Genomic DNA, 26016 nt, shown 5'->3' on the forward strand with positions numbered 1-26016 from the left:
GCAAGGAATATTTATTTTCCGATAAAAAAATTTTTTACAAAGTTCTTTTTGAGAGCAAAGTTTTCTCGTTTAGCGAAATGTTTCATATTTGCTTATAATTTCGATGAATTAATATTTCATATAGCTTTTGTATCTGTGTAAAATATGTAAAATTCCGATAATTTGTCGCAACCCGTCAATAACAAATTTTTCTATATGAAGTAGAAATTATTTACTCCTCACTCATGCGAGTTGGTACAGTATAGATTTGGCAAGTTTTTGCATATTTCTATTTTTCTTTTATCCCGCCGACAGATGTTTTTTTATGTTTATGAGACAGACACGTGTCACGCACGCTTGAAAATTTACATATTTCTCTGAAATTCGTTACTTTATCAAATTGATTGAAACGAAAACACTTGTGGAAATATATTAATATATGCGACGAATTTTATCGTTTTAACTTTCTGGCATAATCAATGAACCGGGAAGGGAAAAACCCGGTAACAGTTTGTGATTCTTGTGAAGTCAGCTTTAACCCTCCACCTTATTTTTCATCGAATGCGGAATTGCCTGTAAAAACGATCCTAATGATCCTGAGCCAGAGAATGTTACGTTTCCATTGCAGACATTTTCTCTCGGATTTTACATCATGGTTACGAACGCCTACCTAAAACGATTTTCTCCCCCGCGGCATGCGATAGAGACGAGAAGAATGAATCGAGGAGAAAAGTCTCTCGAGAAGTTCCTCTGGTGAGAGAGCGTTAATACGCTAACTGCGTTTTCCGGGGGAAAAAAAAATTTCTCCTCTTTTTTTCGCTCGTCAAACATTCCGTATTACGCGAATACGCGAAACCTCGTGAGCTGGCTGGCCGTTTTGATCAGACCGATGTTGAATATAGGGCAAATAGAATATCGATAATATCGCAAATATCGCGACCGATGTAAACGAGGCTGGCATCGAAAGTCGTCCCGTCGGTTCCACCGTTTCCGGCGTGCACAATGTTACCGCGGGATTTATGCGGAATATTTTTATCCACCGCACAGCAACAGAGGCGAGAGATCCCGATGCGCGTACAAAGGGTGGATCCGAGCGAGCCGCAGTTTCTGGCGTATAAGCGTTTACGATGCACTGCGACGCGACGTGCTTGTAGGTAATTCGTTTCGTGCTTCTTCGAGGGAAGAGGAGGAAAGAACCTTCTTCCTTTCTCCCCCATCCCCCTTGCTCGTCGAGAAGGAGCAACGCGGAGACACCGATTTTCCCGGCAAGTAGGGCGGAGCGCAGTGGCTGCTGGAATTTCTATGGAATTTCCGCGCTGTAGCCGTCGAATAACGGATTGCATTCGGGATAACATCGACGCGATTTTTCCTACGATTGGGAATTACGAATTTTCGCTACTCCGCTGCTAGGAACTTGCCGCTGAGAAATGCAGCATCGCCTTTGCCGGGTCAATAGTCGCTGAGGCGCGAAAGTTCGCGAGGTTTCACACGGCGAATCTTCCTCCCCCCTCGACCGTTTTAAGGATATTGAAATAGCGCATGTGCAATTATATACGTCGTGTATACGTAGTTTAATTTCAACGAAATCTCTCGACCGTAGTCGAGAGAAACGACCGGGGTCAAATGCATTTCGGACCATCCGAGTAGAAGAGCCCACGGCGAAACTTTACCGACTTCCGCGCTTTAACGATCATTGATCAAGCGCGAAGCGGCCTTTGATACAGGGAAATGATTCGTTAAATTTACTGTTAAAATTAAGAAAAAAATACAAGTATCAAGATGAAATAATTAAATGAAAATTCCAAAGAAACGTATACATGTACGTAATAACGAGAAACATGATGATGATTTCTGGTACTCTTCTTCAGAGATAATGACGCACCGCCAAGTGAGCATCACGATATTACGCGCGCCACATTACGTCCATTTATCCATCAACGCAGCGACAACATCCCCGTCTTCCGGTCGTATGTTGGTTGATCCCCTTACCCTATGTGCAAACGACACAACACCGCTAACGGCGGCGTCTTTGTCCGGGGCGCAGCGACGTAGAAATTGCTTCCACAATATTAATACGTCCGATAATCTCGCAAGGCTCTGTTTTCCGTGTAGATACGCGCGGGGGCTCGCGTTAATCCTGCGTATAGTTTCCGACTATAACGGCCGGCTTTCATTAAGCGCGCGTTCCTTTGTCCCACTATACCATTTACGTTGCACATTCGTCGGCGCAGTCGGGTCATATACGTTATATAACCGTCTCTGTCCGAAACATTTTAACGTTTGATACCGTTCTACGTTTTAGCACGCTCGACATGACCGCAGCCGCGATTGCGGACGCAGCTTGACACTCTACGAAGACCCGGACATATTATACCGGATGCTCTGCCGCGCGAAAAGCCGCATATTAACCCGGAAACGGAAGGGTTTCAACTTCTTGTCGAGAAATTAGACGCGAGATTGCGAGATGAGTGCTCTTTTCTCCTTCTCTCTCTTTTTTTTCTTCACCGTTTCCCTGTTTTCTAGAGAGCAAAGTTTCCGTTTTAATCGAGAGTATACAGCCGCATAAATATTTATGCAAACCTGCTATTTTAAAAGTTATCCGATGCGCGAATAGTTAATACGTTTCATGTAGGTGATAATATATTTATCGTTCATGGAAATATGCTACTGGACATTGATGTTGAAAATTATAACATTCTGACCAATAAACTGTCAAGCTGTCATGAAATTTCTTGGAAGCGCCAGTAATAATTTTTCATATTTTATGCATTACAGGATAAAAGTTTTAATTTATAATATCGAATGACATATAGAGCGTTAATTTTTGAAACATGTTCTAAAAAGTATATATATCATGAATTACAAAATCGCGTATTTATTATAATTTTATTAATTCGCCATATATATTTTATATTAATACTTATGTCAGTCAAATTTAAAATGCCCGATACTTTATCGTTAGAATATTTAATTTCCGAATAAATTAGAATAAAAAAAATTCCGAGGCGAATTCTTCTAAAGGCAAGCACATCGAGTTTAAATCGATAGGGGGAATATGCAAAATGGATCGTGGATATACGGATGAACGATCATTGGATCTCTGGCGACCTCGAAGACCTCGAAGATGCTGACAAAATATCGGACATTTGTATACCGGGCGCGGAGGGAAATAGAGTTTAATATTACGCGGGATGATCTTGTTGGCAGCGGGAGTATAAAAAACGCGCTGGCCACGTCGAGCAAAGATCGAACGTCGGGACTGTTTCGTTGCCTACGGCGCTCCATTTACTATTCCCACAGGGTACCGAGAGGGAACGCTTATGCGGGGCTGCCATTGTATTAGGGTGCCGTAGCCTCGGGGTCTTCTATCTATCATCGAGCATCATGCTGGGATCGCAACCCTCGGCGCTCACCGCTTCGCGAGACGTCGTATTGCGTCCTATTGCGATACGTCCGAGCTATATCCTCGCGATAACGAAGCGGCGTCCATAACACATTTATTATGTAATATCCGCGATATACAATTGCATAATATTGCGAAATAGGGCGCTCTTAAACGCGGGGGGGAAAACCCAATTCCCGATCCCCGCAAAATGAAAGCATCAATATCCATCTAGAATAAGCCATCCTAACATCCCGAGTAATATAATTATAATTGAAAAAAAATATGATTATTTTTTATCGCGAATAAGCGGAGACGAAGCCGTGGGACGGATTTCCCGCTCGCGAGGATTAAGAAAATTTTTCTGTCCCTCCTCAGGAGGGAGGTGTCGCTGGGAAAATCTGCATTGGAAGTTGGAGCGGATTAGAGCAAAGTAGAAACTACCGGGTGGTCGTAATTTGTTCGTAAAGTGCCGCGCGGGTCGGTGTTAACCGTAATGTATAGCGTTATATGTAGTCGGGTTAGTAACCGTAATAGGTGAGAAAAGGGATAGGTGAAAAAAAAGGGGAAAACGCAGCCGGGGTTGCGAACTAAAGTATGGCGCGGGATATTAAAAGAAAGCAGTTGAATCGACCGAAATCTCGATATATGTGGTGGAACGATAGGAAGGCGCTCCTGCATTTTATTCGCCCGCGCATCCGGATGGTAAAAGGAGAAGCTTTTAACAATTGGCTCGAAGTTACGTAAATTCTCGAATCTCTCGTATTTTAAAATCGTGTAATAGAATTTCTGGAAGTTTAACTACATTTTCACACCAAGTTTAAGTATCCAATTCAATTATTTCAATATAATTACGAAAAGAAGTAGTCGGGGAGAACGATTTCAATAATAAAAATATCAGAATAACTCTTCCTCTTTTTATTAAACAATTGTTTGTGTAACGCATTTAATAAGATTTAGAAAAAGATTGAGAATAAATCACGTATAACGTTTTTGAATAATCGTCTTATCGCGAATAATTAAATAATGATACCAGCCTTCATGAAACTTTAATCGATTCGTATCGCCTAAAGGTTCCTCGTACCATAAGAGAAGCGCGAGTAGGGCTCGTTGAAAAGGGTCGCTCATCCGATCTCGTAAGTTCATCATCCCTCGGCCCTTCTTACATTTTGTCTGCGTTCGTCTGTATGTGTTTCGGATTAGCGACACACGAAACTGTAGGGTGGTGCTATCCCCCTAGATTCCATCGATGATTACCGTTATTCACGGACAGGCGGTGGTCGAAATAAATACGACCTGTACCCTCAATCCCTGCGATCCATTGTGACGATTAAACTGAGCTACGCGAGTAGCGATTTACGTCAACTTTAACCGCAACCGAAAATTCTGGGAAAATATCTCTCGTCTCGTTTATAAACGATGAAATGGAATATATCTTATACACACCATATGTATACGTTTTATTATTTAATTTATATTTGCTTCAATTCGTTTATTCGAATAGATCAATATCGTTTGAAAAAACACGAAAGATCGAACGTAACAAATAAATCTCTCCGGAAATTTGAACATGTATATCGAGAAAAAATCACACGAGTGAATAAATACAGAGTATCTGACGATCTCATAATTTTTATATTTGTAACAACGGATGTGTGTGGAGGAAGATAAAAAGAGAAAAGGAGATATCGAACGCGAAGAAGGAGAAGAGGGAAAAGGGATATGTAACGTCGATCACGGAATATTTACGTCGCGCGAGGTCATTATACGGATACGCTTCCAATTTCCCCACGAACATCGGAATGTCGATCGAATCGTAGGCCTAACTCGCGCGTAATCCTTCCTAATCCTAAGGGAGAACCGTGGGGATCCCTGCAAACCGGCAATCTATTCCTAATGTCTGTACTAATCCCTTGTCCCGCGATCGGCGTAGACTGTCCTGTCTAATGGTCGTATATATTCGTCAACAAGGTCCCTCAGAAGACCTCGTACGACTGGATTGATAAGAATGAATCTTTCCCGATCACCTAGATACTTTATTCGCGCGACTATCAACGGAATGTCATTTCTGAGATCGTCGGATTCTGGAATCGCGTCGGTCTCCCCATTTACTCGATCGAGAACGACATCGTTGTTTTCCCGCATCGTTCGGATCATTCGTGACTTACGGGAAGTGTCCTATAAGACTTACGAAGAGGGCAATTATTTCTCGCTTCGCTAGTATTATCCGTGATGGAAGGTTTCGTTATTGGATTGCTCCATCATCTGAATCAGCGCGGTGTGTACGTTAAGTGCCACTAATGTCGCATACGCAGTATCTCTGCTCTGATGGATGAGAATATTCCTCTGCTCTCGGAGAGCTGCACCATTGCGTGAAAATCGTGCAACCATGTCCAGGCATTAATATATATATATATATATATATATATATATATATATATATATATATATATATATATATGTACGATATTACGTATTTTCCATTACTCTCTTCTCTTCTCTGATATAAATTCAAAAAATCAAATTGACAAGAAAGCTATTTATTTTTCTATGAAAATATGAATAAAGAGAGAGAGGGACAGAGTTTTTTAGCTCACCATCACAATAACATTAAATGTAGAGAAAAATAAATGATAAGAGGTATTACTTTAAATTTATAATTTTTAAAAAATTTATTCTGATATTTAATGTTAAAAATTAAGAGAATATGTGAAAAAAGAACAATATACTGTTTACCTAAAATTTCGTTAAAAATTAAATAGATATTTCAGATAGTCCGTAAATTAGTAAATTATGTAAAATCGAGTTATTTCCTGATTCTTTTTAGATTCTTTCTAGATGATTTTTTCTATTATAGGAAATTTCTTAAAAAATATTGCAACTTATACATTTTTTATACGAAATGCAGAATTTTTCATATACATGGCACATACAAGTGCAAGTATTTTAGAATATAAAGAGTCCTTTTAAGTCTTGGCTCTTAGCAAAATTAATTTTTTCTATTATATATTGTAAGGAATCTTAAAGTGTACCAGGTACTTGCATTTTTACATCAAATTAGAACACATAATTATATTACTTATAATGAATGTAAAATTCTTAACATTGAAATATTCTAATGGAATTGTACTTGCAAACCTTACTGAACCCTTTGCTTGAGGATCAATTAATTTTTGTATCACGTTGTTTGCATTATATATTATATTTCTATATTATATTTTTATTTCTTTACACACATTTTAATCTCAATATAGTGAATATATTTATATTTAAATTACCATTATGTAATGTTTCAATTACTTTTTAATATTAAAAACTAATCCTTTTGTAAAATAATTTTTGAAATATATACATAAAGTTTAAAAAAATATATTTTTTGAATATTGAATATAAATAAAAATCTAATATAATACATTAGGAGAAATATTTTTTTCTTTCTCAAAAAAATATCTATTATTTTTTTTAACATTTTGATATGTAACTATAATTAATTCTACAATAATTTATATAAAAAAACATCATTTTTTTTCGCTCAAATAATTTGTTATATAATATCGTAAAAAGAGATATAATTATTAATCATTAAAGATTTTTATAAATCAATCAAAATGTTCCAAATAGTTGTGAAGTATTCTTTTATTTATTCACTTATAACACGCAATATTGAACTTGAATTTTTAATTTTTTATATATAATTTATAATTTTTTATATATTTTTATTTTCTAATTTTTTACTTTATTATAGTAATAAATATTAAAATAATTAATAGGATCAGATGTATTAAATAATTCATATAAAGATAAATAATACAAAATTATACTATTGCATTATTATCATTGTAAATTTAAATTTCCAGACGATTATTAAGGAAAGATTTTAATTTTTTTGATATTTTTTTATATACATTCAATTTAATTTTCATACACGGATTTATATTGTTTTGAGATTTAAATAAAAATTACATAAATTAAAGTTCACCGATATGATGCACAATCTTACTTACAATAGTACATAATAAATATGATTTGTAAAATATTAATATATACATATTATATAAAGTAGTGTCCAAAATAAATAATAATTAATATTAAAAAAAAATAAATAATTGTTAATGTTTTCATTTGTACTTTAAAAAAAAATATATAATCGATAAAAAAATTTTTAGATATAAATTTCCATAAAACATTACAAATTAAAATCCAATTTGTACATAAATAATTTAAATAATATATTAATGAACGGATGAATCACTAATTATAGTATAATTATAAATTTAATAAACACATAAATTGAAATTGTATTGTATGTATTTTTATATGTGAAAATATCAATCTTTATTAATATTTAACATTTCAAGTATTTTTTAAAATGCAACATTTTATATATTTTATATATTTTACACGTTGATACACAAAATGAAAACGGTATAAAATGGTTTACTCTATTTTTCTCCAATATCACGGAGATAAATTAATTAATTTCAAAGAAACAAATAAGAAACTAAATAAATTGTAAATTTTGCTTACTTTCTTATGATTGTTCCGTTGTCATCTCCCCGGGTCTTCTCGTCCCTTTTCTTCATCTTTTGCTGTCCTCTTATGGCACTCACTCAAAATACGATTAATTACGATTCGCGCGCGCACTAATCATCTAAAATACGACGATCACGCGTATCTTTACAGGGCACTCCCGACATCAATCGCACGCGACGCGCACTTTATTATATTATAACGATAGAGAACAAAGAGAAAATTAAAATTAACTGGTCCCATAAAAAATTACGATATACTCAAAATTCACGCGCAACTCGCGGCGATGACGCTACAGCTGACGCTAATATTTTAATGACGTCATTTCGATACGCAATCTCGTGAGTCGATGAGATTTTGTTCATGAATGATCACATTTGACACCTTCTAGTACTTGTCGCGATCATGTTTCAAATAATACGACGACATCACGAAGCAGTTTGTTTACCTTCTTACGCTCTTCTTGCCGCGCGAATAATAACAATGTCACCGCGTAAACATGGCCGCTAAAAATTAGTAGCAAGCTTATACGTTTTCTCCTTTCTATAAATACGTATTACGTTTAACAGTCGATAACTTGTGAGATTAATTAATTTCTCACTGATAACTCATAGGTACAAGTATATATAAAATATGCATATAAATATAATTATAATACAAAAGCGTGTTACATAACAATATAACAAGCATTAAGATCGTTCCTTACGATAATTACAATGATTCTTATTACACCGCGTCATTAGTTAATTTCTGCCATCATAAATGTACACGCAATAATACACTATAAATACGTCGTAAAATTGGCCGCTCACCTTTTGTGACGTACACGCCATTGTTTATACGCGATGGCCTTGTTATCATTTGCTGGGCGGACTCGAGAAAGCAAGCATCAAGGCAAACCGCTCCATGTGATTTTCATTATTTCTCGAAATACGATCGCAGTAAGTACTAATGATATGTATTAAACACAATCATTCTTTTTATATAATTACAATAATTAGTAAGCTGCGTGATTAATTAATTTCTTGAATAAATAATTTATAATTATGCATACAATAGCGAGTTACGTGTAATAAGTATTATGTGTGACCGTTTCTTATGATATTATAATTACGTACAATAATCATTATTAAACCGCGTGATTAATTTCTGCTATCAACCACTCGTAAACGTACACGCAGTAATACTGTACGTCGTAAAATTGGGCGGTCATCTCTTGTGACGTATAACGCGCTATTGTTTACGTGCGGTGGCCTCGCTATTTGCTGAGCGAAACTCGAGCGAGCAAGACACGAAGATCGTTCTGTGTATTATTTCTCAAAATACAATAGTGACAAGCACTAAACGTGTGTATTAGACGCAATCATCTCTCTATTATTATTACGGGTAAGCAATTATTTCAGCGATATTCATAAATATTAAAATACTCGATATTACCTTGGAGTGATTTCGAGAGAGAAAGGTAGAGTGTGTATTTTTATCATAATTTTATACTAATGTATACGTAAGACTGCTGCATTTCTGCAGACCTGCTTAAGTGCATTAATGAATTTTAAATTTTCGCTGCGAGAACATTGCAAATAATGAGCTATATCGGCTTATATTATGGTTATATCTATGACTGTTGCACCGAGAACCGGGAAAGTTGCCGCCACCTCCGCTAATTGTAAGGTACTCTAATAATAGTAATAAATATATGGCAGAGAGTTCAGGGTGGGAGGAGGGAGTACGGCGGTTTTATGAAAATATGGTAGACTCGGGACACAATACCATCCCGTAGAAACAATTATCGGACTTTGCGGCGGTGGCAACTGCTATTTGTATCGCGACAACGAATTTCCGTTGGGAAGGAATTAGCGTTGTACGCGGGCGGTGTCTTTCGCACAAATCGGATTTACCTTCGACCTTTAAGAAGCAACTGCACGAATCAGCTAGGAGTTAATAAATCGAATACATGTCGGGATTCATGAATTTGACATTACGTAAAACGCTCTTATTAAAATATAAAATTAATAATTAATTTGCGTTAAAGATCTTTGCCTTGTAAAATATAATTTATAATCTCAATATCGTAAATATATATTTTATATCAAACTAATTTTTTGACGGTAATGAAAACTTTAAAATGACTGTACACAAAAATCCATGCGAATAAAAATTTTAATTCTATTAATCATTATCTCAACTCACACATAAATTAATTATTAGAATATAATTTAATTTCAGCATCATAAATATATATATTTTGAATTAACTCGAGACTGTAATAAAAATTTTATAGTGACTGTACACAAAAATTTTTTGAGAAATTTTTGAGAATAAAACTTTTTAAAGAGAAAATCTTTTTATTTTAACTCAAATACAAATTAATTATTAATTTTATATTTTAAATGATTAAAGTGTGCTTTGCTGAATGTCGAATTCATGAATCTCGAAATGTATTAAATTTATTAACTCTTAAGACGCAGCTGATCCGTACAGTTTCTTCTTAATCTTCTGATGCACTTTTCAATTTCAAAGCTGTGCATAATATAATTTATCGTAATGATAAGATATTTGCATTGCTTTTGCAGCAGAATATCGCGATTATACAGTGTAAAGAAAATATAAATCTCAACATCCTTAGTTAAAATTCTGTTAAAGCACAATTTATTTGAGAGTAAATAGAACTTTGCTTTTTAATTATGATTTTTGCAAGAATCGATACTTCTGTTTGTCGATATTAATTTCGCATATTCAGATAACTTAAAGAAATTCTTTTCGCGTTTGAAGAGAGAGTAAATTAGAGATAACAAATCAAGTGATAAAATTGAGAATATTTTAAAACACGTATTTGTAGTTAAATTATAATATCCGTAAATTTCGTGCGCGATTTAAAAATGGTGGCTATTATTTTTGTATTTCGAAATATTTTATGAAATTTTTTCTCTGAAAAAATATATTTGAAATCAATAACTAACACTATAAAAGATAAGCTCCGTTATTTAGTATCTGTGAGAAATGAAAGAGAGAGATTTGAAGAAATAAAAACTATATTATAAAATATCAAAAATATTTTATACACCACTCGCAGATATGTATATTCGAAATAAATAAAAAATATTCAGAACAATAAGTGCTCGTATATTGTCGCGCTCGTTGAAATCGGGGATCAAAATGCATACGATTTTATAATACATTTTATTTTATACGGATTGCACGGATCTTAATTGTTTGTCGATGCAAACGTTCCTCGTAATAATCCGGATAATCATCGACGACAAACTCCGGAGATAGTTCAACCGTATCGCTTCCATTTTACACGGTTTACGATATTAGCTGTCGTGCTTTACGAGCCATGAGGAAGCGAGAAAGAGAGAATTACACAGACACATCATTTTCCTCGGGCAAGAGCGTCTTCTGCTGTCCGCGTCTCAATGTAATCCACCTCGAGGGGGTTGCACCAACGTCGGTCATTTCCGGAAAATTGCGGCTTGCATCGGGTCGAGATTAAACCCCCGACAGTTTCCGCCAACGCAAACGCACAGAGGAAGGCTTTCGTATCATTACGTCTGTGTATATATGCATATATATATACATATATATATATATATATATATATATATATATATGTATATTTGTGTGTGTTTATATACATGTTATGTGTTTGTGTTTGTGTACGAATGAGTGGCTACATGCGCTCATGTACGAGGAATGAGCAGACATCTGGCTTGTACATCTCGTCTAAGAACGCAAGAGGGTAATGTGGGAAAAGGGTTACGCCGGGGAAGAGCATAGTTCGCAACCCTTTTAGCTTCTTACCCTTCGCCACGCGCCATCAGCGTTTCCTCGCACTTTCGAAATGTAGTCGCCAGTGGTGCATTATCGCGCAGATGCCTTGAGCTTCGAGAAAGTCTGCCCGAAACCTTGTGAAACCTCGCGCGATGTGTATCTCTCTCTCTCTCTGTAAATCTTTTATTAAAAATATTAATAAAAATATAATATATATTCACAAGCAACTATAAAATATTAATTTCCAAGCTTTCAATCTATTTCACAGCGATAATAAAATTTTATGCGAAAATGTGTTACATCCGCTCCGCGCGGGAATGTTCAAAATAATATGTAAAATGAATAAATTGTACGTAAAATAAATAAAATACAATATAATGTATAAAATAAATATAAAGTATAAAATAATATATAAAATAAATAAAGTATAAAAGAATAAAGCATTGAAAAAAGAAACCGTTAATTATAGTAAAATTGAGATCATTCATCAAGTTTTTTTCAAAAAATTCTACGTTCTAAATTTTTTACTAACAGCTTAGACATAGGAGGTTTCAAAATTAGCTCGTGTCTTTTATTTCTAACTACCTTAGGTTACCGCTAGTCTTCATTTTCCTTGCTAGCAGTAGTTCGCGTCGGTTCAGAGGGCCTCTTTTTCGTATTTCACTTCACTTTTTCGAGATTGCCAGCCGCCTTCGTTATTGCCGCCGCGAATTCTCGAGTTTCCCGCGGCTACTGGCTGGTTCTTTGTGTTTGCCGGTTGCCCGGGTAATCTTCGAAGAGTTTGCTCAGGATGAAATATGTAGTTTCGAATTAGACGGGCACAACGTCGGGCTCTGTAGGTCCATGAAACGCACTCTAAGATGACGCGTTCTCCTCTATACGGATGAGTGGCTCTTTAGAAGCGAGGTAGAACAAAGCACGTCTGAAGAGCGGAAGGAAAAGGTGCGCGTGGGCGTCTCGCGGTACGAGATTATTCATATTTTGGATACTTAGAAAAAGTATAACGCGACTGGTAACAAATCTCTTTGTTTCTTTTCGCCTTTGCGTCAAATGCAATCGCTTTTCTTTCGCAGAAACATCAGGTTTTGGCGTCACATAAGATTTCTTATCTCATCGAGATTTAATTATATATTATTATTATTATTATTATTATTAAAAAGTATTATTAGAGATATTAAAATTACTAATTAACATTTTGTTTTAATTGTGTGTGTGTATGTGTGTACACACACTGTTAAAGCGAAACGTTAATTAATTAATTTTACATATGCATATATATATAAAATTAAAAAGCAAAACATTAATTAAGTAATTTTAATAATTAATATAATAATTAATTTTAATAATTATAATTAATTTTTACATTAATTTCCTTCGCTTTGCTAAGTAGAGAGCTTTAATACGTCTTTCATTCTTTCCTACATTCTCTAATTATTTCGCTTAAGTGTATGTGTGCGGGCGTGTGTGTACGTGTGTGTGTATTAGTCGATGTATTTAGTCTATAAAATTAATTGAGTCTATAAAATTAGTTGAATTTTTTCAAACGAGAAATCAAATTTTAATATATCTAAGTATTTGCGTTTACAATATTTTATTATTTTTTATTATTATATATAAGGTTAAACGTTATTTCACATTTCTTTATGAATGTACGGTTTTTAATTAACTAACTGTATTTAACTTCTCATTAGCTAACTGGGGCTCCAGTTCTTGAAGAAAATTTCGCATACTCTGGTTTTTATTTTATCACAATTAACAAGCGTTGTGTGACTACTCAAATAAAACAAGGTGTTCCGTAACAATTATATATTTTGATAATGTATTGTAGTAATTAATTAGAGAATAGAAATTGATTATTACAGCAAATTTGAATTCTATGAAATTCATATAACTTAATTAACTCAATTTTCAATATCTATTTTATATGAAATATCTGTTATTTCGAAGGAAATAAAATAGTAAAACAATATTAAGTAAGAAAAAAAAATTAATTGAACATTTTAATCACTTTTAACAATCTTGTATAAATAATAAACACAATTTACAGAAATAAATTAAATATATATAATGTGTAATAATATATATGTAATAATATATAATATTACATATAATATGTAATAATCTAATCTAATTAATACAGTAGATATAATTTATATTACATAATTAATATTATTAATATTATAAATATTATAAGTATTATTGATATTATAAATATATATATTTTACACATATATGCATAATATTTTATATATAATTAATACATACATATAAATTTCGGAATATCCTTTATAGCATATCGGTAATATAGAAATCATTAGCTCGAATGATTCAAGTAGATGAAAGGTCGTGATATATCATCATTATCCCGGAAATATTAATTATTTGAAACGTAAACGAAATTTTGATTGTTCATTTTCAAACGATCCGTCACTTTAATTAACCAGCCATTAATTTAACTCGCGATATATCGCGCTGTATTAGTATAAACGAACTTAGCGCGCGATTTTTCGATCGACGAAACGTCACGAATGTGGAACGGAACGTCACGAACGTGGAACGGAACGTCTTGAACGTGGAACGAGACGTGGCGTAGATCGAGTCCGCGTTTAATTAGTAAGTAGTGTCCTAATTTACTTTATATACTGTTATATTTATTATAATATTAATTTAATATCGATCAATTTTAACTTAATATTGATCACGAACTCGACGGCCCGTCTCCTGTCAAATCAAGCGAGAGTTATTCGATCGAGACGTCGTCGCGCGGACATTTCGGCGAACCTAACCACATTCTCGAGTGTTGTACATTTCGCGCGCGAATATTCATCATTTATAACCCGTGTATTTATTCACTTATGATGCAGCACGAGATGGTATAATCGCTGGAAAACGCGCGAATATATTACCTGTTAGCAACAGGTGTAACGTTGTTGCAACGAAGGGCGCATTTGTCGAATTTTCTCCCGCCATTCAAAGATTCACTCATCTCGCTTACGAGCGAATCATAGCTTTGTACGACCGTGATACTCGCGTTATTCTTTTTACTACGTCCCGTAATAAAACTTGTGCGCCTCGTATAAAATGCCGCATTACGATGATTATTATTTTACGCCCAGCTGTAATTAATCATGTTTCCGCAGGTGAATATTGTGCAAGTGAACGAGCAATTTGGAAAAATAGGAGCGAGGAAGGAGGAGAAGGAAGGGAAGGAAGAGACGAGAAAAACGTCAGGTGACAACTGCAAAGTGAGTAATGCTTTATTTTATTTATTGTGTTATTTTTTGCGTGAAAAATAGCAGGTAGGAAAAAGTTTCTGTGTTACACGCGTGTAATGTATTAATCTCTCTTTTAAAATTGTTTAAAAAGAAAGTATTTAAAGAAGAGCACACTTTTCTCACACATTTTTTTGTATTCACTGTATCTGATATTTATACAAGTGACTTTTTCCTACTTGGATATTTTATTTTATTGTTAGAGAAGCATGATTATCTAATTATACGCAAGCCGATAACGTTTGACATATCGATTTGCTGCGCTTATCGGCCTTTGTTTCAAATGTTGAGCTTGCATAGATACGGATAGAGACTAAATGCGGCGCAAAAAAAGGTAATTGAATGTGGGCTACGCTGTTCTCACTAATCTCTAGACGCAATTAATCATCGAATATCGCGGATACGCTCCTATGTTTTTTATCGCCGTTTTGAAATGCACGCATTGAATAAATTTCTTATTCATGCGATGTGAAAAATTGCCGCTTAATAACCTCGCTGGAATGCAACATTCCCAGATACTCTTTTTCCATGCGATTCTTATACGTTTACTTGTAGCTTTAAATTATTTTAATTGCAAGCTTTATTTATTTCCTCACACATAAAATAGCCTTACGCTCGATTCAATCTCAGGTCAATTGTAATTAATAAAATTGCTCGCGCGCAAAGCTCTTATTTGGTTACACCTTGTGTATCTCTCGCGAACGATAAGGGAATTAAGTTCTTTAATTAAGTTTAATGGTGTGATGTAAGCAACGCGTTACATCGTATGTAACGCGAGGATAATCCCCTTTCACTGTTAGTGCTCGTTGAATAGTTTGCCCCAACTTGGCGGCGTCGTTATAGCAGCTGGAACGAGCTGTGGAAAAGCAAAAAGATGAGGGGGAAAAAAAGGATATGGTGCAATCGTCGCGGTCGGTTTAAGAAGAATCGCTGGCGCCGGGCATTCCCGACGACGTCGAAGCGAGAATAGTGGTCGAAGTAAGACGTGGACGAGGGGGGAGGCGCGGCCAGGAAGCGCGCCCTTTCCTCCAGATGGAGAAATATTACGGTCATTATCGCGGTGCCACGAAAGTTTGGCCGAGTCGGTCCTTTTCCCTAGTCCCTGAACGCACGATGGGGATGAAAGCTCCAGCAGCCAACTGCGTGTTTTTTATCAAACGATTCTCCCCGCACGTATAGTATCCTGTCGAATTCTCGTCACCATTACTGTCCGACATCCCGTAAAAATAACTCGATCGTAAGGTTCTCCCATTGTCGGTCCCGAGAGAAGCGAAAACTCGCGGCGCACGAATTATCAATTATCGCGTGTTCCTTGATTTATCGGAGCGTTTAATGGAGGGAGGGACTTTCCTCGCGCAATTTTCGTCGACGTGATAACTCGTACACGTGTTTTGCGGAAAACTTATCAACTCCGCGTTATTATCGAAAATTATGATAATTACGTTCTCCCCTTAATTTCATCAATCGATGGTCTTTACTCAGGAATGCAATATCTTTATCAATCTTGTCTATTTATCTGTGCTATTTGAATTAAAACGCGAAATGTAGAATCCCTAGTAGTATAAGATATAGAATCCTGATTAATATGACTTATCGGAAATAAAAGAAAGAATTAAGACAATTATTTTATGTCATCTGCGCGAAAGAAAGACGATTCTTGGAGATTTGTCTGTTGATTTATTAAGAATAAGAAATCGAAGATGTCACGACAAATTGAGACAAATTGCCATTTCAAGAGTTTTTGCTCACAGGCAGAGTCGCAAAATCCATCTTATTAACAAACAATATATAGGGGGAGGGAAAGGGAAATATAGAGCCATTGTAACATATAACGGCTCAATTATCAAGAAAGACGATGGTTCGTTTGTCGAGCACGTCTGCCAGCTGGCTCCCGCTTGTATATATCGCTGCGTGCTCACGAATCACAACGACGACAACGAACGGTGTTTCCGCCGGTTAATGTTCGCGATAGTTTCCTTCTAGGTCCTTTGTTCCACCGTAATGACCAGGACGCTTTCCTCTTTCCAGCCGGCTTCGAGATTGCGTCGTAAAGAACGTTATCTCGGAGCAGTGTTTTCATCGGATTCTCCTCCGTCTTACTTGTTCTCTCCTCCTCATCCTCGTGAGTAGCGTCGCGCAACAACGATCGTTTTCGTTTTCGCGAAGGAAGAAAAATTGCGCCGTCCCCGTCGTCGCTGTTGCCGTTGCTCGAACATATACATGTATATATATATATATATCGCCAGCATGGTCCGTCTATGGAAATCGTGCGCGAATCTAAATATTTATGTCCTGGGTATATGCACATATCTTACGTGCTGCGGATTTTTCTTCCAAGAGTTGTCGTTTGTGTGTGTATGCTTGAACATTTAGCAAGATCGCGCCAAGTGTTCGCGACACAATCGTATAATCTAACGTCGTCGGGACACTGACGTTTCGTGACAATCGTGGTTTCCACGCTTTCGATAAGCGTAATTGATCTCCGCGTCTAATTCTCGCGAATTAAACACGGTAAAAAATAAAATGTTAATTATAACATTTTTCACATGTCCCGGAAAGTCCACTCTCAATTTTAAATTTAAAAAACTCATTCGTATGTTACTTATTGACAAACTTAAAATGTTAAATAATTGACATAATATTTTACATTTATTTTTGTTTTTGTGATTTTAAGTGTAATGTAAAAATAACATACAAATTAATTAAAAATTACATGAAAAAATAATTTCAATAACTCGTAAGAATTGTTGTAGGACATTAACATGTAATAGTAATTATTTTAACTTAAATTAGTTGTAATAGAAACATTTGATTTTAGTAAATTTGATTATTTTGTATGTCAAAGTTCAAGATTATTTGAAGATTTACTTTAACTTTTCTTAGAATATTAAACTGACTTTGAGACATGTTGATGTTTAAAATGATTATATTAAAAATACTCAAAATAATATCCATTTCTATTCTATATACAAAGTGTTAAGTTATGAAATTGACATAAATGTAACACATGAAAACGTTATAAAAATAATAACATATATATTGTATGTTAATTTTACATTAAAGTACCAATCAAAACGTGGTAACATAAGAAAATTTTAACATATGGACGCACAATTTTTTACTGTGTAATACATCAAATTAAAGTATTAAATGTGACGGGTAATATTTATAAGCCTTACGTCAATTCAGTCTCTTCTTCTTCATATATTAATAGTTTAAAAATAATTAAACGATTACGTGAATGAGAGGAAATTGCACAGGAAAGGACGTGAAGAAAATTCATCCTGCATTATGAATAGTTTCTATAAATCAATGAACACAAGAATATTAATAAATCATGTACCGCGATAAATCGAACTCTCGCTTGCTTCTCGATATCGACAGTCGGAAAAATCTGAGTTATTTTTACGGATTGTTAGACAGTAATAGCGATAAAACTTGAATAAAGGATATATTAATATATTTAATCCTCTTCTTCCGTCTTTTTCGCTCGCCAAATATTTTATGTTCCATTAGGATAAATTTGGATCTTGCCACCATCTTCAAGTCTTCTATCCGGTGATATTTTTCACGACCCTGAGAAAGTTCGCCCCCAGGACAATAACGAATGCGTCTCTTTTTTCATTTCCCTCTTTTTTTTCTCTTCAGTTACAAATAGATTCGAATTCGCGAGCCAGTTTACTAGAAACATTCCAGCCATCACCGGTATCTATTTCCTCCCATTTGCCTGCCAACTTTTTTCCCCCTTCGGGTGTATCTTCCAGGTAAAATCGAGCACCTTTACTCGTCCGTGGAAACCGTCGATTTGCCGACTCGTAAACGCACGACTACGATCGCTTACACTTAGACTATGTTTGAGTTCGTTACCCTTGCGTTAACATTTATGTTATCATTTGCCATGAAAAATGGAGGACGGAGATCGATGTCGTCGCGAACTGCGGTTGCTCGCCTCGGCAAAATGGCGATATATCGTACGATGCGTGAGCATCCCGCCGTTATTTCCATAAATAACGTACAATATCGCGTCCCCCTTTCATTTTTTCTCCAGCCCTTTTCTTCGGCCGATGATAAACTAAAACGACATCGAGGTCTCCTTTAGCATTCGTCTACCGCATAACTATTACATCGAATGCGAGTGCGAAATAGAATCGGGTTTAATAATACTTGTAGTTCTAAAAGTGACCAATCAAAGTTATTCTTCTAGGAATAGAATGACTGTCATAGAACTATAGAATTATACAAATTAATTATTAAACCCGATTAAGGATGGGGTGAAATTGTGGTTATAGTTAAATAACGTGTTCCAAACTAAGGATTTGAATGGAAAGATATAGATGCGTACACAGTAAAAAATAAAATGTTAATTATAACATTTTTCACATGTCCCAGAAAGTCCACTCTAAATTTTAAGTTAAAATAACTCATTCATCGTACGTTACTTATTGACAAACTAAAAATGTTAAATAATTGACACAATACTTTACATTTATTTTTGTTATCGTGACTTTAAGTGTAATGTAAAAATAACATACAAATTAATTAAAAATTACATGAAAAAGTAGTTATAATAACTCGTAAGAAATGTTGAAGACATTAACATATAATAGTAATTATTTTAACTTAAATTATTTGTAATAGAAACATTCGATTTTCGTAAATTTGATTATTTTTGTATGTCAAAGTTCAAGATTATTCGAAGATTCATTTTAATTTTTCTTAGAATGTTAAACTGACTTTGAGACATGTTGATTGTTTAAAATGATTATGTTAAAAATACTCAAAATAATATTCCATTTCTAAGAGACATATACAAAGTGTTAAATTATGAAGTTGACATAAACGTAATACATGAAAACGTTATAAAAATAATAATATATATGTTGTATGTTAATTTTACATTAAAGTACTAATCAAAACGTGGTAACACAAGAAAATTTTAACATATGGACGCACAATTTTTTACTGTGTAAACATTTGCAATGTTTTGAATGGCAACGTGACAGAAACTCTGCACATGTTATCCTCAAATATAATTACAACGATTTACAGCGTTAATTCTCTAACTGCTTTCACGTATCGCGATTGATTAACTTTGCATTGGAGGAAGTTTATAATCGAATTGATGCTTGTATGCGATCGAAATGACAGAATTGCCGTTGAATAAGCTCAAACGTTTGCGGCCACTCGACGTTTCTGCTGACACTATTGGCCACGGTATTCGCTATATGTATTACAATTGCTTGGGCCTGTTAAAATTGGACATCAACGCGAAATGTCAGGCCGTGATTGGTTCCAAGTGACGAACGTCATTGTCGTCGATGTCGTCAAACGTTGAACGTTTCGCATCGCTCGTACTGTTTGTCCTGCGCGCACCGACCGGAAATTTAATCAGCGGTAAATGGCTAATGCTCACGTACACTCACTGTCTCTAAACTGTCTCTTACAGTCTCTAACCGTCTTCTTCCTTCTCTTTCCTTTCCGCATTGTTTCCCCTTTTTGCTGAGCTTCGGCCAAATTGAATTAAATCAAAGATTAATTAATAGTACACAGTTTGCATGCAACTTTACATGGGCGTCATTTCAAGTGTTAAAAGATTAAAAAATTGTGTCTATAATAAAAAAAAAATTACTGCATAAGAATTATTTTTTTTCAACATATTTTTCTAAAATATTTTTTTTATATATATTTTTTTGTAAAGTTAATATTTTTTTTAGACATAAATTTTTGTATCATTTTTTTAAACACCTCATGTTATAATAATTTCATCTTCGATAAAATGTTAAAATTCATGATTAAAATTTTAATTAAATCTCTTGCTTTTCTCGATCTCTCTCGTTCTTTTTTTTTTTACAGAGAAAAGCAGAATTTTGGAATATTTTTAGAAATATCCTCTCTCTCTCTTACATCGCCACGTTTCCCGTTATATCGACAGAACAATTATTCGCGCGATGGGACGAGATAAGCTTCGGTAAAATTGAATTAAATCAAGGCTTGACCGGCGGCGGGCATTAATCAGCGTCAATTACGGTGCGTAAACGGAACGCGTGCCTCGCGCTCTCGCCTTCTTGCTTCTTCTCTTCGTCGGCGGCCCCCGCTCCCCTCGTGGCACGACGCCATCGTCCACCCCCGTCGCGTATGCTCACGGCAGCGTGTTATTACGATAGCGGACCGACACGAACCCACGACGGAGTCGAGCAGCGCGACACGCGGCTCGTTTAATACCGATAATACCCCTTGCGTTCCTCCCTCGCCCTTTCACCATCCTCTCTTCTCTTCCTTCCCCTTCCCCTTCCCCCCTCTCGTCCCCCTTTCTTTTCGTCGCGTGCTCCTACTCCGTTATTATACTCTTCTTACTGATTATTATCGACACGCCGCTCGCTTGACTAAGAATTCTTCGCGTTTTCACGCCGGATTTGTAACTTTTATTCGCTGCTTTCAATGATTAAAAGTGTATTATTCCCGATATTTTCCCCGAGATTCTGTTTAAACGTTAGGCGATAAAAGCCGACAAAGTCGGGCACATTCTACGCGAATAAAATAATAATATAACATTTTCTCTCTGGATTAATAAATTTTTCTCTCTCTCTCTTTCTCTCTCTCTCTCTCTCTCTCTCTCTCTCTCTCTCTCTCTCTCTCTTTTCCTTAAGAATTAACAGATAAATAAATGAAGCAATTGCGACAAGACTGCAACAAGTCCTGAAGCGTATTTAAAATCGTATTTAAGTTTGGTACTTTTAGTCGCGCGTATACGATGTTCTGGAAGATGGCAGGGAAAATGGCGGGAGCAATATTTCATATTTAATCTCTAAACTCTTAAACGTCCCCGCGATAAATTTCGAGTGATTAGCATAATGCGTTAGCGTATACGTGTGCGTGGCATGTGCAATTAAGTAAGTGTGCCATACTCGGCTTTTCGCGCGCGTTTTATCTCCCTCCTGAGGGTCCCCGCGATACGGATACGTGCATAGGGCGATGCACGTGTGCATCCTCTTTGCACCAAAGGCGTGTCGTCGTTGGCCCCTTGATCCCCCTTGATCGATGAGCTTCGTCCGTTCGTCCCCTTTGTGGTACTTTTCGTTCATTCGGCGACATTGCCGTTTGATAGCCTGCCTCGGAGTCTGCAGGAGCGAGATCGTAGCACAAATGCAATTCAAAGTTTTCGACGACGGTAAACAGTTTCCTCGTTGTGTTGATCCGACGGCGACTCAATCGCCCTTTGTAGCAACATAAAACGAAATAGCCTTCCTGTGCATCTTCGTAAAGAGAAAAAAAAAATATGCGTTCCACTTTGGATGCATATCTCTGCAACGATATATTTCGAGCTTCCGTTATGAAATATAAATTCCGATATCGTTTAGCTCTTCCATAAAAACATATTTGATATAGGGATATTAGGATGGAGGGAACTAATTTATTTTTCTCTATGTATATAATGCTTCTATTTATTTTCGTTTTCCTCCACTTGCACAAATTTCGTTTACATTGTAAAGTACTGACAAGTTATTTTATTATCAAAACAGTTGATTTTATGATTTTTTTCCTTTTTATTTGCACTCTTCATTTTGTTCAAAATAGTTTATTATATATTTGCAGATTACTATATTGGATTTGCATTTGACGAACAATTTCCGCAGATCTAAACGCAACAATGTTATCGTTGCCCGCATTTTTTACTTTAAAGAATGAATTCAACCAATGATGCTTTGATCTGTTTTCTCTTTATTTTTGACTATCTCGAACCGACATTATTCGTTCAAAATTTTGCACTATGTTTAGCGAATTGTAAAATTTTAGGTTCAAGTGCGATCGATTATGTAATATTAAGAGATCGATATTGAATCAAAATTTAAATTACATCGCGCGAAGATTTAGAAGTGGACAATACGAGTCATCCAAAAAAGTTGAGCAATTTTTTCATTTTGTTAAATTATATTAGGAAAGTTTTATTAGCGCCGAAATATAACTCTTGAAATATTTTGACCAGTTGATCAATTATACATTTTGACAAATGCACGTGAAAGCGTGAAATATTTCAATATGAGAAAATAGTAGTCTCTTCAAACGTTTTGTAACCAAAATTGAGAGGGAGAGAGGGAGAAACAAAAAGAGAACACGTTAATATTTCACACACGTTTGATGTTTATTTAAATATTTTATCGGGCTCTGTATATATATATATATATATATATATATATATATATATATATATATATATATTTCACATAAACGTTTCATTCTCCGCCGACTGGCCTTGGATTTACATTATTTATATTATTATATTATTTTTATATTATTTCACAGACGCCGTGTACTCGGTATGAAAATTCCTATATAAAATAACAAACCGCCAAGTCCAGTGGTTTTTAACCCCTTGCGTGACGCCGTTGTATGCATCACAGAACGCAGATAAAAGTTAAAGAATTCTAATGTAGATTATTACGGGACGGTGTACTATAGCTACTCCCCGCGAAATGAAATGAGCGAGGCGACAAGTACGCTGCTGCAAATCTAAGCGGGAAAGTTATGCGAAAACGCGTAATTTTGCCTGATTGCGAGTGAGAAACGCACTCATTCTCTACTACTATGCTCTTTGCGTTTTATATTGCCGCATATTTTCTCCTCTCCTCATTATTTCCTGCGCGTTGCTCGCGCGTTACTCTAAATATAAGAATTTTTTGTTTAAATAGAAATTAAATTTAACACAGCTGATTCTCTTAACGACCTCTCGTGAATTTTGAATCATATTTTTTTTTTAATTTACGCACGCTTACATTCGAGGCTTAAGATCGCGATTCGTGATTGATAAAATGAGTTACCAGCATGAGTTGCATAGCACCAAGTAATGAGAGAATAGCGGAAAAGCTTGCGGAGACGACTGATACATGTGGCTTATGCCATTTCGTGACTCTCGTCCGGCGAAATCTCGTTTCGCGCATCGTGGCCGTTTCGGTGCGGCTGCGTGACATACCCGGCAAGTTATGATACTTCGTAATAAAAAGGAAAAGATAATGGAAACGAGGAAAAATAAGATTCGCGAGCGAGGGAAGAGATGCTGTAAAATCTGTCTACTCTCGCAATTATACGGCCTTTGACGTCGGGTTTTCTTGATTACGTCGTCATTAACGGACATCTTTTTGCCTGGAATTTTTTAAATGATGTGATTTTAGCTCATTTGTCCTCGATATTAAATATACTTTTTGATTTCTGTTTTTTTGGAGAGGGGTATAATGTACTTAAAAATTGTGTGTTATATTTTTTTGCATAAGATTTTACGAGGATTTGTATTCTGAGAATACATTTGTAATTTATCCTGCGAATATTGCAAAAGTAATTTAGAAAAGTGATTGTGGTTCTGTTTACTTCTGCTTATCGACACGGTGTTAATTGCGATGCTTTTGCCGGTACGATTAATCGTAATTCAAGCTTGGTTTCTGCATCCCAGTTGCGTTAACTTTGACATTTCGAGGGTAAAATCTATCGAGTACTCCTAACTCGCGTGAAGTATCGGAGATCGTGCATTTAGCTAGAGGACACAATGCATAATTTATTGCGTTATCTCCTTTCATTTGTGAATCATGGTAATATCGATCGAATCGTGAAAAAGAACAAATAATAGCGCAAGATAAAGTTCTATTTTTTCCTTGTCCTCAAAGATTATAATAGCCAAATGGTTTAATTAATGCATTTCTCCTTTAATATAAAGTAATTGAAAGCTCGCATATCAAATTTAAATATTTTCTTTTAAATAACTAACAATATATGGGTTAAATAATAATATAATTTTATTTAAATAATAATATAATTTAATCTTTATAAGTAAAAGTTTAAATACATTTTTTAATGAAAGAATCTAAATATGTATCTAAATTAATATTCTTGTATAATGATTACTTAAATTAAAGAAATTCAATAGAAAAAGATTTCCACATAAATATAAATAAATTTATACATCAATTATCAATTAATTATCATTTAAATCAAATATTATAATTATGTATATAAATTTATTACAAATTTATTTATATAAGTTATATATATAAATGATATAAATAAATTTTAAAAAAGTTTGTTTACTATGCACATCTCTATTGCATATTGTATAGAGAAAAAAAAGCAAACTTGATTACATTTATCAAAAATTTCTTGTAACGTTTGTCGATGCGCTTTTATTTCTTTCTCATAGAAATAATATATAAATGTGTATACATGTATATTTTTTTCTTTTAATAATATTTTTGTAAAACGTAAATGCTGTAAATATTTTGTGTAAAACATTTACATATCGTCTTTATTTAGGTATTATTTTTTTTATAATTCTTTATTTTGTATTTTATTATATATTTATTTTGATATTCCCTTAAATATTGTCACAATGTATACAGGGTGTTCCGAAACTAACGCTTGATATTTTAAAGGCAGATTCTCTGGCCAATTTAAAAACGATTTTTCCTCAGCGAAAATGTCGAGGGAGATCATTATTTTTTGCATATTCCCAATTTTTGTCATCATGTATCTTTCTAACTAAGCCTTAAATTAAAATTCTATTAAAGTAAACTCTACCTAAAATTAACTAAAGAATGTGACTTTATCAATATTTTATTCCCATAAGCCTTAGTTTGCGAAAAACCCTTTATTTTCAATCGTTTATAACTCGAAAATTATTAATGCCGTGACATTTTCGCTGAGGAAAAATCGTTTTTAAATTGGCCAGAGAATCTGCCTTTAAAATATCAAGCGTTAGTTTCGGGACACCCTGTATAATAATTTCTCACAAATGAATATATAATAAAATACGAAATATTTATATATTCTATTCTCTTATACATCTCAGATCCGGTCTAAGTGTTCTATTCTCTTATACATCTCAGGTCCGGTCTATGCTGGCCGCTCGTGTTCCATCATTCGCGGGATAACAATAGCATTGTATCTGCGTTCGTCGCGTAGAATGGTCGATTAAATTACCGTCCTTGTCATCCAATCTTGTCATTTGTCGCCCCATTATCAACAAATCTTCATCTTTGCCTTCTTTGACGGCCACTCGTTAACCTCTCTTCTCTGCATTCTTCCTAAGAGCATAATTTT

At 34.8% G+C, this 26016-nt stretch overlaps 1 long non-coding RNA gene across 3 annotated transcripts in view; it reads left to right on the plus strand.

The window, feature by feature from the left end:
- The window catches only part of LOC145963718 (uncharacterized), an 89809-nt gene that overhangs the window by 17300 nt on the left and 46493 nt on the right, over window positions 1-26016 (plus strand). The window contains exons 1-2 of one of the 3 annotated variants that reach the window (XR_014436238.1): window positions 8766-8832; window positions 14803-14907. This is a non-coding gene — a long non-coding RNA (uncharacterized LOC145963718). Of the gene's footprint in view, window positions 1-8765; window positions 8833-9162; window positions 9278-14802; window positions 14908-26016 lie in introns of those variants that run through there. The other 2 variants (XR_014436240.1, XR_014436239.1) reach the window with 2 other exon arrangements.

This window comes from Camponotus vicinus, unplaced genomic scaffold (genome assembly GCF_025532165.1).
Source record: "Camponotus vicinus isolate PSW18456_S1 unplaced genomic scaffold, iyCamVici1.0 SCAF_13, whole genome shotgun sequence".
Taxonomy (NCBI): Eukaryota; Metazoa; Arthropoda; class Insecta; order Hymenoptera; family Formicidae; genus Camponotus; species Camponotus vicinus.